Raw genomic sequence first — 14,406 nt, forward strand, 5'->3', positions numbered from 1 at the left:
CACACTGCTGATCGGCATAGTCCGGGGGCCACATCTTGAGTGGCGTGAGCTAGGTCCAGAGGCAGGCTTCTCCTAGGAAGGTGTTGTATATCTTGTCCAAGTGTTTCCAGGCGCTAAGGAAGTTAACAGATATTTTCGCCCTTGTTAGCATTGCACAACATCCTGTAAGGTGGTCTGGCAGGATTCTTGTATCCATTTAGAAAATGATGACCTTGAGATTCTGAGACACTGACTAATCTGTGGTCCATTGACGAGAGAGGAATCCATCCAGGGCTCTACTTACTGCTCATTTAAGGCTGTGGGAAAAGTTCTACACACTGGCCTCTGAGTTGCCATTGTACTATTTACCCTTGCTCGCCTTCTATCAATATTATGTATAAGTCCATTACCACCCTAGGCCAACTAAAACTCTCTGAGGCTAAAATTACACCACATATGTCATCACATCCCCAACAGCTCTTGACCCTGGGATTGACAGTATGCTTGTTGAATAAATGACTGGATATCTGAGGGTGTTTAATAATTGTTAGTGGAAAATAGTATGTTCTGTGATTCTTATGTTTGTAATGGCTCCTCATTGCTTCCATCAGTGGTTCATAATCTTATTTGGGGTCAAAAACTCCACTGAGAATGTGATGGCATCTAGGCTGCCTCTTCCCAGAAGGGTAAGCATTCTGTGTACGTTGCACATAATTTCTGGAGTTTCATGGGGAACCGTGAAGTCAGGTTCTATAGACTCCAGTTAACAGTCTCTAGCTACTAGGGTTAAACATAAACCCTGCAGCCTGGCATCAAAGCTCTAGCATGGAGGAAATATGCTTTCTCCCATGATGTACTAGTTGGGGCTCCTTCAGGAGCAAGTAACAGAAATCCATCTGAATTAGTTTAAACAAAGTTATTTTCATTTTTATTGATAAGGGGAAGGTTCCTGGGATAGCTCACAGAATAAATGGGAGAATTAGAAAGGAGCAAAGTAAAAATTCGTGTGCAGCGCCCAGAACTTTAGTATCTAAACCAGGGGCTTGAATGATATAAAAATCTTTTTTAAGAAAAGTTTATTTTATTGAACTATAGTTGATTTACAATGCTGTGTTAATTTCTGCTATACAGCAAAGTTACTCAGTTATACATATATATATTCTTTCTCATATTCTTTTCCATTATGGTTTATTACAGGATATTGAATATACTTCCCTGTGCTATAGAGTAGGACCTTGCTGTTTATCCATTCTAATATAAGGATCATTTTCTCTATTTATTTACATTACAGGGACATGGCTGGGGGCAACTTCAAGTTCATATTTCACAGCCTGTACCAGAGAGAAAAGGGCTCTTAAGATTCTACCAGTTTTAATAATAATAATAATAAAAATAAAAATAAATCCCAGGGAAAGTCCCTAACTGGCATGCCTCGGCTCAGTGCCCATCTTTGGGCCAATTACTGTGGCCAAGAGGGTGGGGTAGGATGTCTGGGTCACACGCCCACCTCACAAGTGCCCAGGGAGGAGGGATCAGGGAGAAGGAAGGCAGCTATGATTTGCACCATATGGGTGGAAGGGTGTGGTGAGGGGTGGAAAGTTTCCCTTAACACCAGGAAGTACCATGGGATCCCTGGGGAAATGAGGTGTGAGGTGGCAGCTCTGATTCGTGTTCCCTATCATTCCTTTCTGAAATTCTTTGTTTTAGTTGGGTTTTCCTTGTCCCTCTCATGCATTATTCATTCCAGCCTCTGGGCCTCCTAGGGTTCCCTCCCCACTCTGCTTGTCCACTGGGACTCAGCCTCTGTCTTAAGTTTCTTAGGGCTGCCGTAACCAAGTACCACAAGCAGATGGCTTGAAATAATAGAAATTTATTCTCTCATATTCTGGAGGCTAGAAGTCTGATGTCAGGGTGTCAGCAGGGTTAATTCCCCAGAGGGCTCTGAGGGAAAAAATGGGCCATGCCTCTCATCTAGCTTCTGGTGGAGGCTGGCAATCCTTGGCTTGTAGACTCATCACTCCATTCTCTGCCTCCATCTTCACATGGGGTTTCCTTGTGTCTCTGTCTTCACATGGCCATCAGCTCTCTGGTTCTCTCTCCTCTTCTTCTAAGGACACTAGTCATTTTGGATTAAGGCGTTCACCCTAGTTTAGCATGACCCCACCTTAGCTAATGACATCTGCAACTACTTATTTTCACATTCTGATCACATTACTGGAAGTTAGGCCTTAAACATATCTTTTGGGGGACATAATTCATCCCGTAACAGCCTCCCAGCCCAGATTAAGCCCGGTTTCTCCTGCAGACCTTTGGTGACCATCCCAGGTCTGATCTGTTTCTCCTCTGAGCTCCCGCTTTCTTGACTCTCTATGCAGCTGCACCATATGGTGGAGGCTTTAGCCTTCCTTGCATGTCTTGTGTCATCATGAGACCGGGAGCTCCCTGAGGGCAAGAGTCCAGAACTTTTCCATATTCCCTGTAGTGCCTAGAGCAGTATATGATGATTAATGTTATTTGTCAACTTGACTGGGTCACAAGGTGCCCAGATATTTGGTTAAACATTAATCTGAGTGAGTCCCTGTGGATGTGTTTAGATGAGATTAACATCTGAATTAGTAGACTGAATAAAGCAGATTGCCCTCTCAGATGTGGGTGGGCTTCATCCAATCCCTTGGTGGCCAGAACAGAACAAAAGGCTGAGCAAAGAAGAATTCACGTTGTCTTCAAGCTGGGACATCAGTCTTCTCCTGACTTTGGACTTGGACTTGGGCTGGAATTTAACACCATCAGCTCTCCTGGGTCTCCAGCTTGCTGACTGCAGATCCTGGGGCCTCTTAGTCTCCATAATTGTGTGAATGAATTCCTTATAATAAATATCTTTATATATATTTATATGTATCTATATTTAGATATACATAAAACCCTATTGGTTCTATTTCTCCAGAGAGCCCAGACTAACACAGAACATGAGGGCTCAACAAAAGGCTGAGGATGAATGAGGGAGTGAATGAATGGTAACTGAGGGCTTGGGATGCCTCTCAAACTCTCCTCATGGGCCTGCCAGGAGATGCCTCAAAGAGAAACTCGGGGGCAAAGTGATACCAGTCTTCACTCAGTCGTTCTCAACCTCAGCCACACATGGAGAAGCACTTGAAGAGCTTTGAAAATTCCCATACCTGACACCAACTAACTGTGAACTTCTAGGGAGGGGACCAGGCATCAATGCTTCTCTTTTTATTTTTATTTTTGGCTGAGTCACACGGCTTGCAGGATCTTAGTTCCTCGACCAGGGATTGAACCTGGGCCCTCGTCAGTGAAAGCGCTGAGTCTTAACCACTGGACTGCCAGGGAATTCCCAGTGGGTCTCTTTTAAAGCTCTGCAGTGAGTTCACCACACCCTGGAGGTTGAGAACCCTGGCTCAGGCAGTGGGAGAGCCCCAGGCTGCAGGTTCACGCTTCGAGCTTTATCCAAGTGAGACCTCACCCACACCAGTCTTTGGACTTACCTTGGGGCCAGGAAGGCACGATGGTGGTGCAAACCACTCTGTAGACAGGTGTACGTTTGTTCTCGATCCACTAGGCCAACACACCTCCTAGGACTCTGGAAAGCCAGTGTTTGACATTTGCTTTGAGTTAATGTCCTGCCCAGACCCAAGATCAGATTCTTGGAGAAGGGCCTCTGAGAAGAAGCACTTTCATGCAAAGGGTGGGCAGGCTCTATGTCAGCTGTCAGCACGAGGAAAGGCAAAGGGCCAGGGGTGCTCTGTGTTTAGCTGGTGACAATGACATGTCACGAAGGGCTATTTGGGGAAGAAAAGCAGTCAGCTCTGGCAATGCTGTGTCGGGGTGCAGGAGGAACCCAGAGCCCCCCTTCCCTGCCCGGGTGTTTTGGAGAGCTGTATTTCAGGCCTGTGTGGGAACAGGCAGCGACCTTGGTGACACGGGGCTGCCAGCAGGAGATCAAAGCCTCGGGGCGCCGCGGCTGGGGTGGTGGCTGACCCATAAACCATCTCTGACAGAGGGGCATCTCCAGCAGGCCGGCAGTGCCGGAGGGAACACATGCGGCCATATTTCAGCCCGGACACCAAGACTTGAATGGGAGAGCGTGCGTGTCTGTGGCTGAAGTTTCTCCGAAGCTGATTTGTGGCTGTCTGAATTTACGGCCTCAGAGGAAAGCAGGATCGACCAACTAGACCCATATGTGTTCAGTCCCCAAGCCTGGGTTTCAGAGAGCCTGCGGGGGAGGACGGTGGGTGGAGGAGGAGAGATTGTTATTATGTTCCCGGCAATAGGTGGTGATATAGGGCCTGTCAAACAACAGTTTTTAGAGGCACTTTTAGGACATCTCCTCTTCTTCCTTCTCTCTCTCACCCAAGGTTGTCTGTACAGCCTTGAGCTGAAGGAACTTGCAGAAATAATTCAAAACCACAAACACATTCCACACTAGGAGACTGACACCTCAAGGTCACCTCCTTAGCCTGGCAGCTCCAAGAACACTTATCCTCATGATGGCAACTCCGTGCTTCAAAGAGAATGGAGCTCAGCTTCCTTTGGGAGTTGGGAACTGGATGTCTTCACAACTGGACAAGTTTCAGGAGATCCTACAGCAGGACACAGGGCCTGATGTGTGCACAGGTCAGGTGGTGGCTGCCCAGCAGGACTGACCATTCCATCTCCTACCTGCTGCTTGCCTCCTAACAGGTCTTACCTGTCTGAGAGCTGGGAGACGAGTCAGACCTCCCCTGTGATGGGAATAGGAGGTGGGGCCTTTGGGAGGTGATCAGGATGAGATGAGGCCCTGAGGCCAGAGCCCTCATGAATGGGATTAATGCCCTCACGTGAGTCACCAGACAGCTCGCTGCTCTCTGCTGTGTGCCACGTGAGGCTATGAGGGCAGCAGTCTGCAACACGGAAAAGGGCTCTCACCGGGACTCAACCCTGCTGGCACCCTGATCTGGGACTTTCAGTCTCCAGAACTGTGAGAAATAACTCTGTTGTTTATAAGCAGTCTACGGTACTTACTTACAGCAGTCAGAACTAAGATAAGTGCTATGTTTTGAGCAACAGCTCTGTCATGTCCTAGCGGCGTGGTTTTGGGTAAGTCACTTACCTTCCCTGCATGTGAATTTATTCTGCTGGAAAAATGGATAATAATTCCTGCTCTGCTTACCTTTTTCACAGCGTTGTTAGGAACACCAAAGGAGAGGGTATACGTGGAACGTTGTTTCATAGACTCTGTATTTCCTGAAATATTCAGAAAAAAATGTCTGTGTTTGTTATTTATTTATTTCCAGATTTGGCAAGGGATTCTTTCTGTTGTTTTTTATTTAGAGTCGATTTACAATGTTGTGTTAGTTTCAGGTGTACAGCAAAGTGATTCAGTTATACATATATATATTTTGCAGATTCTTTTCCCATATAGGTTATTACAAAATATTAAGTGTAGTTCCCTGTGCTATATAATAGATCCTTGCTGGTTATCTATTTTATATATAGTCATGTGTATCCGTTAGTCCTAACCTCCCAATTTATCCCTCCCCACCCCTTTCCCCTTTGGTAATCGTAAGTTTGTTTTCTATGCCTGTGGAGTCTATTTCTGTAAAACAAAAACAAAACAAAACAAAACAAAACATAATACCACCATGGGGCTACTTATTTTTTTCTCACTAAGATTGAGAATGTTTCTCTCCATGGGATTCCAAAATAATGTCAGCTTCCTATTTTAGCTCTGAATTTCTACCTGCCATAACGTCTCTCTGTGAAGAAGCCAGGTTCCTCTTTGTGTGGATTCCTTGGTTTCTTCTCTGCCCACCCTGCTATTCTGTGACCTGGGAACCTGAGCCAGGCAGAAGAGAGAAAGAGACTCATCCAGAAATGCTGGTGTTGGGGAAAGATCCCGACCTCCGGATAATGAAGTGTGGATTGTTGGCAAATTTCTTAAGATAATAATGGTGGCAGGAAAAATAACGTTCAGTTAAAAAACTGCCAGTGGTTTCTTCAGGGAGAGAATTGTCTTTTGTTCAGCTGAATACCTTGATGGCTTTTTTGAGTATGAAAGGTGAGCTTGCCCCAGGACATGCCTTAGATGAGCTAGACTGAAGGTGGTTTTCAACCTTGGCTGCACAGATAGAGCTTTGGAAAATGATGCATGCATGTACCCAGCTCCAGAGTCTCTGATGTAATTGGTCTGGGGTAGGGTCTGGGCAACGCTATTTTTAAAAGACTCCCCAGGAGATTCTATCGTGCAGCCAGGATTGAGATTCCCCAGCGCCTGACCCAAACAAGAAGGGGGCAGGGAGAATAGTGATAGAATTGGGGAGCTGGTAGTTTGGTGGGAGATGAGAGGGAAAGGGGAGTTGATCTGGATGGTGGTGGGCGGGTGCTGTCTGTGCAGAGATGACCAGTGAGGTGTTGCTGGTGCCCAGAGGAGCCAGGGACTGTTAGCAAAGGAATCACTGGCATTTAATTTTAGGTTGTTTGCTGTGCTACACTATAACACCACCCTAGAGTTTCAAATCCTCAGTCAAAGTCTCTACATGCCCAATCTCGTGTCTACAATCCTAGGGCAGAAGTGCTGGAACCTAGGCTGGCCCCAGTGATGGACAAAGAAAGTCCAACACCTGCAGGAGATGAAAATGGGAGCCAGGATTGAAAATTCAGCAAGAGTAGGAAATTGGAGCTAGTGGGAGGACAAATGTAACCCCAACCCCCTCTGGGACATCGGGAGGGAGGCTTGGTTTCCTACCGTTTGTGGAATAGGGCTTCAAGGTAATTTTCTTTAAATCTCAGTGGATAGTGCCTCAGCTGCTGGAAGACACGAAGACTTACAAACAGCGGACACTTGAGCCAGAGAATAATAAATAATTCACCACCTTCCCACTTTCCACCTCACACACTCCACGTGTGGAATATTTTATAGCTATCACAGTTCATTCACATTCATCTCTCTCTGAGCCTTCCAACAGGCCTGGGAGATGGGGAAGGAAGGAATCACAGCTGAGTGCTGAGGAAGAGGGTCCTCAGCAGCTGCAGCTTGTGTGCAGTGGTGGGGCTTGAAGCATCACTAGCTTTGAACCATCACTTCTGGTCCTGACTGGGTGCTCAGGCCACCATTCCAGGCGAGTTGGTCTTCCAACTGCTTCGGAACTGGACGGAGATCTTCTGACTTAATGTTTTCTTAAAACAAAAAAAAAAACAAAAAAAAAACACGAGTTCCAGATCCCCAGTGTTTAATCTCTTCCCTCTCCCCTATTTTTTCTGTCTCTTCTCTTTCTTCTCTCTCCTTTCCCCCTTGTCCATACCTCTTCTCCTTGTCCCTGTGTCCTCATCTGCATCCATCCACCACATACCATTTCCAGGCAATGTTCTCCTTTGTAGATTTCCCCCTAGATTAGCATAGTCATGCATGAATTCCACGTAAGAGTGTTTTTGAATCCTTCTTTATTATTTGGTCTTCTCTCGTTCTTTACCTAATTCCAGGATTAGTCAAATGTCTTTACCGGCATGTATTGCTGAATCACCCAGTTTCTAATCGGGAAACAGTCGCCCTGCTTCTGGGAGGAACTTCGCTCTCGGAAGATAGAGAGGACTCAATATATAAACAGGCTTCATCCGACCTTTGATCTAGATTTAGACGAGAGGAATGGTGACCTGTTTCTCCCACATGGAAGCAAAGAGCCTAGTGTATTTTATGCCCAGGTGTTTGCCATATAGCTTGATACAAAACCATGTCCTGGAAAACTATAAGCCAATCTAATTTATAGAAATAAACTGAGTGAGAATCATTATTTTTTATTGGTACCACTTAATGTGAAGAAAATGCACATTTTCCAAAAATATGGAAAAAACGTTCCATTTGCCTTATTGGGTCCAAATGTTAGGTTTAAATTATTTTACTATGCAAACTTTCTTTCATATCTTGGCAGTAGTGATTTCCATTTTTATTCCTTTGGTATCCATAATCTTATGAGAATCAAAAACACATGCTTTGAGATCACTGGACAGCTCCTCCTCCAACATTTTAAAAATGCACAAGGAAGGTTATTGAGCTGGTAGCAAAAATAACAGGAACGCTACGGGAGAAAATTATGAGGACATCTCGGCAGAGTGGGAAAGAGGGTCAAAAGGTGCACTCTGGTTTCTATGCTTTTGATTTGCAAGTCATTAAGCTGGAAGAGCCCCTGCCTCCTGCTGACTGCCACTAGGAATGCATTTTTTTTCCTTCTCTAATAGAGGATGCTTATTCTACGACTCCAGGTTTGCAGTACTGGAGGAGGATGGGGATCTGGATTTTCCAGTGCTTCTCGAGAGGGGAAGCTTAGAGGAGTGGGCTAAGAGTCCATGGACTTCTGGCCTCCCTTTGTCTGCAGGGGTGGGTGCATTTCGCAGGGAGGGAGAAGCATCATGCAAGTTTCAGTCCCAGGAATTTCAGACTGACAGAAGTCAGTGAAGAGGTGAGTGCTTTGTCTTCTCTTCTGAGAAAATAGTTACTAGAGAAAAAAAATTGAGGACGGTCAGACATTAAAACATGAGGAAAGGAAGGTGAGAAGGGTGTGAAAGAAGAAGGAGAAGGGCAGATGGGAAGCCCAGTGTCCTTTAGGGGTAAGAGGTCAAGGGCTCAGGTCATAGTTCAGACCTTGCATCAGCAGGTTACATGATGCTTAACAGGTGCTCAGTCAGCCAAGACTCTAATGTTTCCAGAAGTACACCGGGCCGTGCCATCCTCTGCCTCCTAATACATATTCGCCATGCTTGTCTTCTCTGGGGCATAGGCCTTGCTCAGCATACACATCTGTATACCCCCCTTTCCTCTGTCCTTCAATTTGAGATTAGTGAACAAGTGTTTTAATCCACGGGTAATTCTTGTATTTCTGCAGCACCTTTTGTCCTCAACGAAGATGTTATGTGGAATGCCCTTTCTCCCCAGTCCATCTGGAAAACCCACTCTTCTTTCAAAATTGGCACAAGCATCTTATTCTCTGTAAAACTCTACCTGATCTCCCCAAGCTAAGCTGTTTCTTCTCTCTTTTGAGGTCCCCTCCACCTTGTGGGTGCATAACAATTATTGCCCTTATTTCTCTGTATTGTGCTTTTGTTCTCTACAGGTCTGGGAGCTCTTCTACAGCTGAACTCCTTGAGGGCAGAAACTGCCTTAATTACGCTGACTCTTCCTACATTTTAGTACCTAGCACGTAAGAGCTGTTTAGCAAATGTCTTGAATGAATGAATGGATGGCATTCATTCATCTAAGTCCGAATTGGTTGCAAGGATGAATGAAAAAATGTACTTCACCCACAAGTAAGCAAATGTAATTGAAGTAGCAGAATTATTCAAAAGATGTTTTCATATTATCCTATTAATTAATTTTTGTATCCCGGGAGTAAAAGGGAGAGCTTACAATTGTATGGTTAATAACCGAGTGGAATAATAAAGACCCCCTATACTAGAACTCCCTGACCTGTGTGCTACACCTACCTGGACTTTCTGACCTTGACCATGGATGTTGATCAGATATGTCGAGTGATTGCTGCATGACTCTCAGCTCATTTGCCTCTGGAAATCAATACTGACTCTTTGCCAAACGAGACTTTAAAAATGCCGAGGGGAGGCATTGGGGGTACAGGGTCTCCTTTGTTTGGGTGGGGAAGGCTTTTGCTGACCATAATTCAGAAAGTAGGTTTATGTCCATCTGTGGAGACTGGAGGGATCTAAAAGTCCCACCAGGAACTCATATCTCAGGACCTCAGTCTTCTCCGAGGAAGCTCACTTCGAAGTTCCCAATAGCTGTCTCCTTGTTCCCCAGACTTGCCTCTGCAATTAGTCTCTCACTCTTTTATAAGTGGCTCCTTCCGTAGGTCCAAGTCCTGCTTAAAACTCTTCATTAGGAGATATCTAAGGATTAAAGACAGAGTGGGCCTGTGCTTAGTAGGCATGGGTGGAACACGTTAGTAATCAACCAGACTAAAGGAGTGGAAAACACAGAGGGCTGAGAGCTAAGAGAATTCAGTGGTTGTCCTGGCCCCACCCATTTCCCCATCTTTAGCCCCACCCATTTCCCTATCATTAGCCTCTGGCACGTTGCTTAACTTCTGAGTCTCACTTTTCGGCTTGCAACATGGGGGTAAAAATAGCATTTTGCTTGTATCTTAGAATTGTTATGAAGATTAAATGAAACAAAGACTGTCTTCTTATAATACCTAACACACCTTGTCTGTTTCCCTTCTCATTGTGTTCATAGGGTCTTGCTGAGGGCCTGAGACGTAGGAAGGGGCTCAGATACTTGGAGAAGTTGACAGCCCTTTGAGAGACAGAAGAGCATCATGGTATATATGACTCCAGTACCAACTGGCTTAGTTCAAATCTCAGCTCCATCTCCTCCTAGCTGGGTAGACCTTGAGTAAGTACTTAAACTGTCTGTGACCCAGTAACCCTTTCTGAGGACAATAAGAGCCTCTTTACCTCTCAGGATGGTGGTGAGGTTTAAAAGAGGTCATGCACTTAAAGCTCTCAGCGCAGTTCCTGAAATGTATAACCTTACAATAAACATGAGCTACTGTTATCCCACCTTCAAGGGACCACCGATGACCCATGGATATAGAATAATATTCACGTGTGAGATACTTTGGGTAACTTTTATTTACACTATTCATATCTCTTTGCCAGGACATCACAGCTTATAGGTAACTTGGTCAATGGACTGCAAAACATATACTGCTGGTCCCTCTTACACAAGTCTTGTACAGATCTCTTTCTTACCTAAGAAATCAAGGGATATATTTGATTTTGTTTTGATCTTGCTTTTATATTTTGATTTTGGAAAAGGTCATGTTTGCTTTTCCTTTGATTCTCCTAAGGCTACATTCTTTTTTGTAAACTTTTTATTTTGGACTAATTTTAGATTTACAGAAAAGTTACCAGGATAGTATAGAGCATTCTTGTTTACCCTTCCCCAGCCTCCCCTAATGATAACATCTTATATAACTATGGCACATTTGTCAAAACTAAGAAATTAACGTTATACATTACTGTTGACTAAACGACAGATTTTATTTTGGATTTCACCAGTTTTCCCACTTACATCCTTTTTCTCTTCCAGGATTCCATACTGGATCCCATAGGATCCCAGACTGGATCCCACAGGACCATCTCTTTAGTCTCATCCCATCTGTGACAGTTTCTCAGTCTTTCTTTGTTTTCCATGACCCTGAAAGTTTTGAGGAGTCTTGGCTAAGCACTTAGTAGGCTGTTCCTCACCTTAGATTTGTCTGATGTTTTTCTCACGATTAGATTAGGGTTTTGGAAAGAGCACCACAGAAGTAAAGTGCTGAGCCCACACTGAACGAGAAATCTCTGTCTTTTCTGGCTTTCACTTCTCTTCAATTTCTCTTCCTCCCTTTTCTACTTATCCCCCTCACCCACCATGGACTTACAGTCTAAGGAAACCAAAGGGTGAGAAATGAATTGGGCTCTGGAGGGAAATTAGAATCTGGACGTGAATAAAGCCTTTTGCTTGCTTGAGTCTCCATCAGACTTGACAAGTCAGAACCCACCATGAGGATATGGCCCCCCTTACTCCACCCACTCCCCCAATTTGAAGGAATTTGGGAGAGGCTTTGTACTCACACATGGCATAAATTGAAGGTTCCTGTGGTTTTAGCTTCATTTCAAGGTGCGGGTGCTAACATTTCATGACACTCCCTGTGGGCTGTCTGCTCCACGCCTCACAACGCGCAGGCCTCCACCTCTGCACACGCAGATCGCACCCATTCTTTAGGACCCAGTTCACTTGCCACCTCTGTCTCTCCTCGGTCGGGCTGGAGTCCAAGGTGGGAATCAGGGCAGATGTACAGACACAGAGGAAGGCACATGCGGTGAGGGAGTCCAGAAAAAGGTTCGACACCTGGGCTAACAGAGAGGGCTCTGGATGGATGTCCTCACACTTCATTTCTGGTTTCCACTGCCAGCAGGATTGTGTTGATGCTCGACGAACCTCAACCCCACTCTCAGGTCGCAACCACGTGCCCACTGCTGTCCCCACCGCCCTCATCAGAGGCTCTAAAGTCATGAAGGAAGATAAGAGACAGTGAACTTGACTTTGTGCACTAAATCTTTGAAACAGAAGAAGTTTCAGGTTGTGATTTTCATGTTTAAAATTTAGGACAGCAAGACGACTTGGTTTCCAGTCCTAGATCTGCCTCTCCTGAGATCTGCATTTCCACCGCTCACCAGAGTGTGGCTGAATGGGGGTCACCACATCAGGACCATGGCAGCTATTTCATGCATGCATCTCATTTTCATCCAATTATGTGCTTCCTTTTGTACAATTAAAAGTTCAGCAAAATTATATTTTGCACGCATATTATTTATTATATGGTGAACGCAACTGTAAAAACTCTCTATATGTATATTTGCTATTCGAAATTTTTGTAAACAAATGACTTTATATACTGTAGAATACTTACGGGCAATTTAAGGGATGTTCAAGAGAAATTTTGGCTATACCTGATTGTCCCCTTAGGGTCCCACTTTAGATCCTAACGTCTGAATAAGTTACAACTCCCCCGCCATCCACATTTCACTTGCTTTTGCTCTTATAACCTAGGACCCCTTTCACTTCCCCAGGGATTTCTGGGAGATCCCAGGGAAGTCACACATGAACTCATGAATGGCGCTCTCATGGCCTATGAACGAAGAACCTTCTGCGGGAGGGAGGGGCTGCGGAGGGAGGGGCGAGGAAGGATGAGGATGGGGGAACTATACCTGCAGTCACTAAGAGGCCATGGATGTCGATGCAAAGGCGGCCGCCCCCCGCTCTACCACAGCTACAAACGCTCGCAGGGCTCCCTCCCGCGGCGCTTCTCCCTCTGCGCACCTCCCGCTGCGCATCTCCCTCTGCGCACCTCCCACTGCGCAGCTTCTTGTACCTCCCACTGCGCGTCTCCTACTGCGCGTCTCCCATGGGCCCCTGCTGGAGCTCGTGTTCCCCAAAGCCCAAGTTTGCGCAGACGGCACCTCTAGCTTCAGCCTGTGGACCTTCTCTACGTAGGGCTCTTACCTGAATCTGTGATGCAGGCTAGAGCGTCCGTCTCTGAGACGGACGCCATCTCTCCGCCATTCTAAGACACCCTCACCCCTCACAAGAGCAGATGGCCTCTGCAAGCTGCTCGAGAGAAAAAGGAAGGAAAAACCCGGAACCGGAAAGTCACCCAGCCTCCGATAACTACCATCACCCCAAAAGAGAAGTCCTTCACGGCTGGGGCTTCTGCCGTTCTCAGGCCTCAGGTTTGACTGCCTGCCTCCCAGCTCCAGGCTTCTCCAACCTCACTTTCCCACCCCTGGCGATGCTGGTAAGGAGAAACTTTCGAAACAGATGACCCCGAGTGCGTTGCCTGAGAATTGCTAAATCATTTAACCGTAATACAAAAGGTTTTTGGAGGAAAACAGTATTATGGAAATAATATAAGGCTAGTGCTTAAAACTCGGAGTAAAAATACCTCAGCTAATGGTTATTAACCTTCTGAAATTTAATTTAAATTTTTAAAATTTTGAAGAGAGTTAAAAGAAGGGGGAAAATCCACAAAGAGTTGGCAGATTTCAAAGTGAATATTTAATTTTCACCCGATTTAGGCCAAGACGCTGTGCAATTTGTAGGTTTGTGAAGGTTAAAATTCCTCAGACCACATGTTTTCTTGAGTTGCAAAATCATGACTGGGGGCTTACTAAGGACATCTTCAGCAGCAAATATTTGTTGGGGGAAAAGCCTGTTTTAAACATAAGACAGAAAGCGAAACTGATATTCTTCATGCATTTCTTTGAGTTACAGCCTGGTCTGGCATTCATTTAAACCAATATTCCTCCTGCCCCGCCTCCTCTGTGGCAGGACAAATCAGAAAGGGCCCAAGGATAATCCATAAACTGCGAGCATTCGAAGCTGCTTGATGTGGATTCAGGCAGAACAGACTGGAGAACATCCCCAATTATGTGTTCTGTGTTCAAAGAAACCACAGTTTCTCTTCTCCACCCCCCCACCCCCCACCCCGACCATTTCACCAAAGGCAGCATGCTATGATGATAGCAGGAGTATGGGCTTGGGGAAATCAGTGTCTGAGGTTCAAGTCTTGGCTTCTTTGTATGCTAACTGTGAGGTCCTGGGTAAGTTACTTGGTTTCCAAGTTTCGGTTTGATCATTTGTAAAGTAGGGCAAATTATTCCCACCTTTCAAAGTCATTATGAATATTACAATAGTTCCCGGTGGGAAAACCTCTAGTATAGCTGCTGGAATATGGAAGGTATTTAATAGGCATCCTTTGATTTCTGCACTATAGAATTCTGCTCTTTTGTTATTTCTGTAGTTAGGCTTTAAAGAAACAGAAGGATCTTCTGGAGCTTATGATGGAAAATGAGCCTTTGTCCCTTCTACTGGCTTAT

At 45.3% G+C, this 14,406-nt stretch overlaps 1 long non-coding RNA gene across 1 annotated transcript; it reads left to right on the plus strand.

Moving 5' to 3' along the window:
- Positions 1 to 4,883: 4,883 nt before the first annotated feature.
- Positions 4,884 to 12,251, plus strand: LOC308627798. Its single transcript, XR_014017444.1, has 4 exons — positions 4,884 to 5,076; positions 9,084 to 9,276; positions 10,217 to 10,375; positions 11,075 to 12,251. It is a non-coding gene; the product is annotated as an uncharacterized lncRNA (long non-coding RNA).
- The last annotated feature ends 2,155 nt before the right edge of the window (positions 12,252 to 14,406 follow it).

This window comes from Mesoplodon bidens, assembly GCF_964165515.1.
Source record: "Mesoplodon bidens genome assembly, chromosome: 14".
NCBI lineage: Eukaryota > Metazoa > Chordata > Mammalia > Artiodactyla > Ziphiidae > Mesoplodon > Mesoplodon bidens.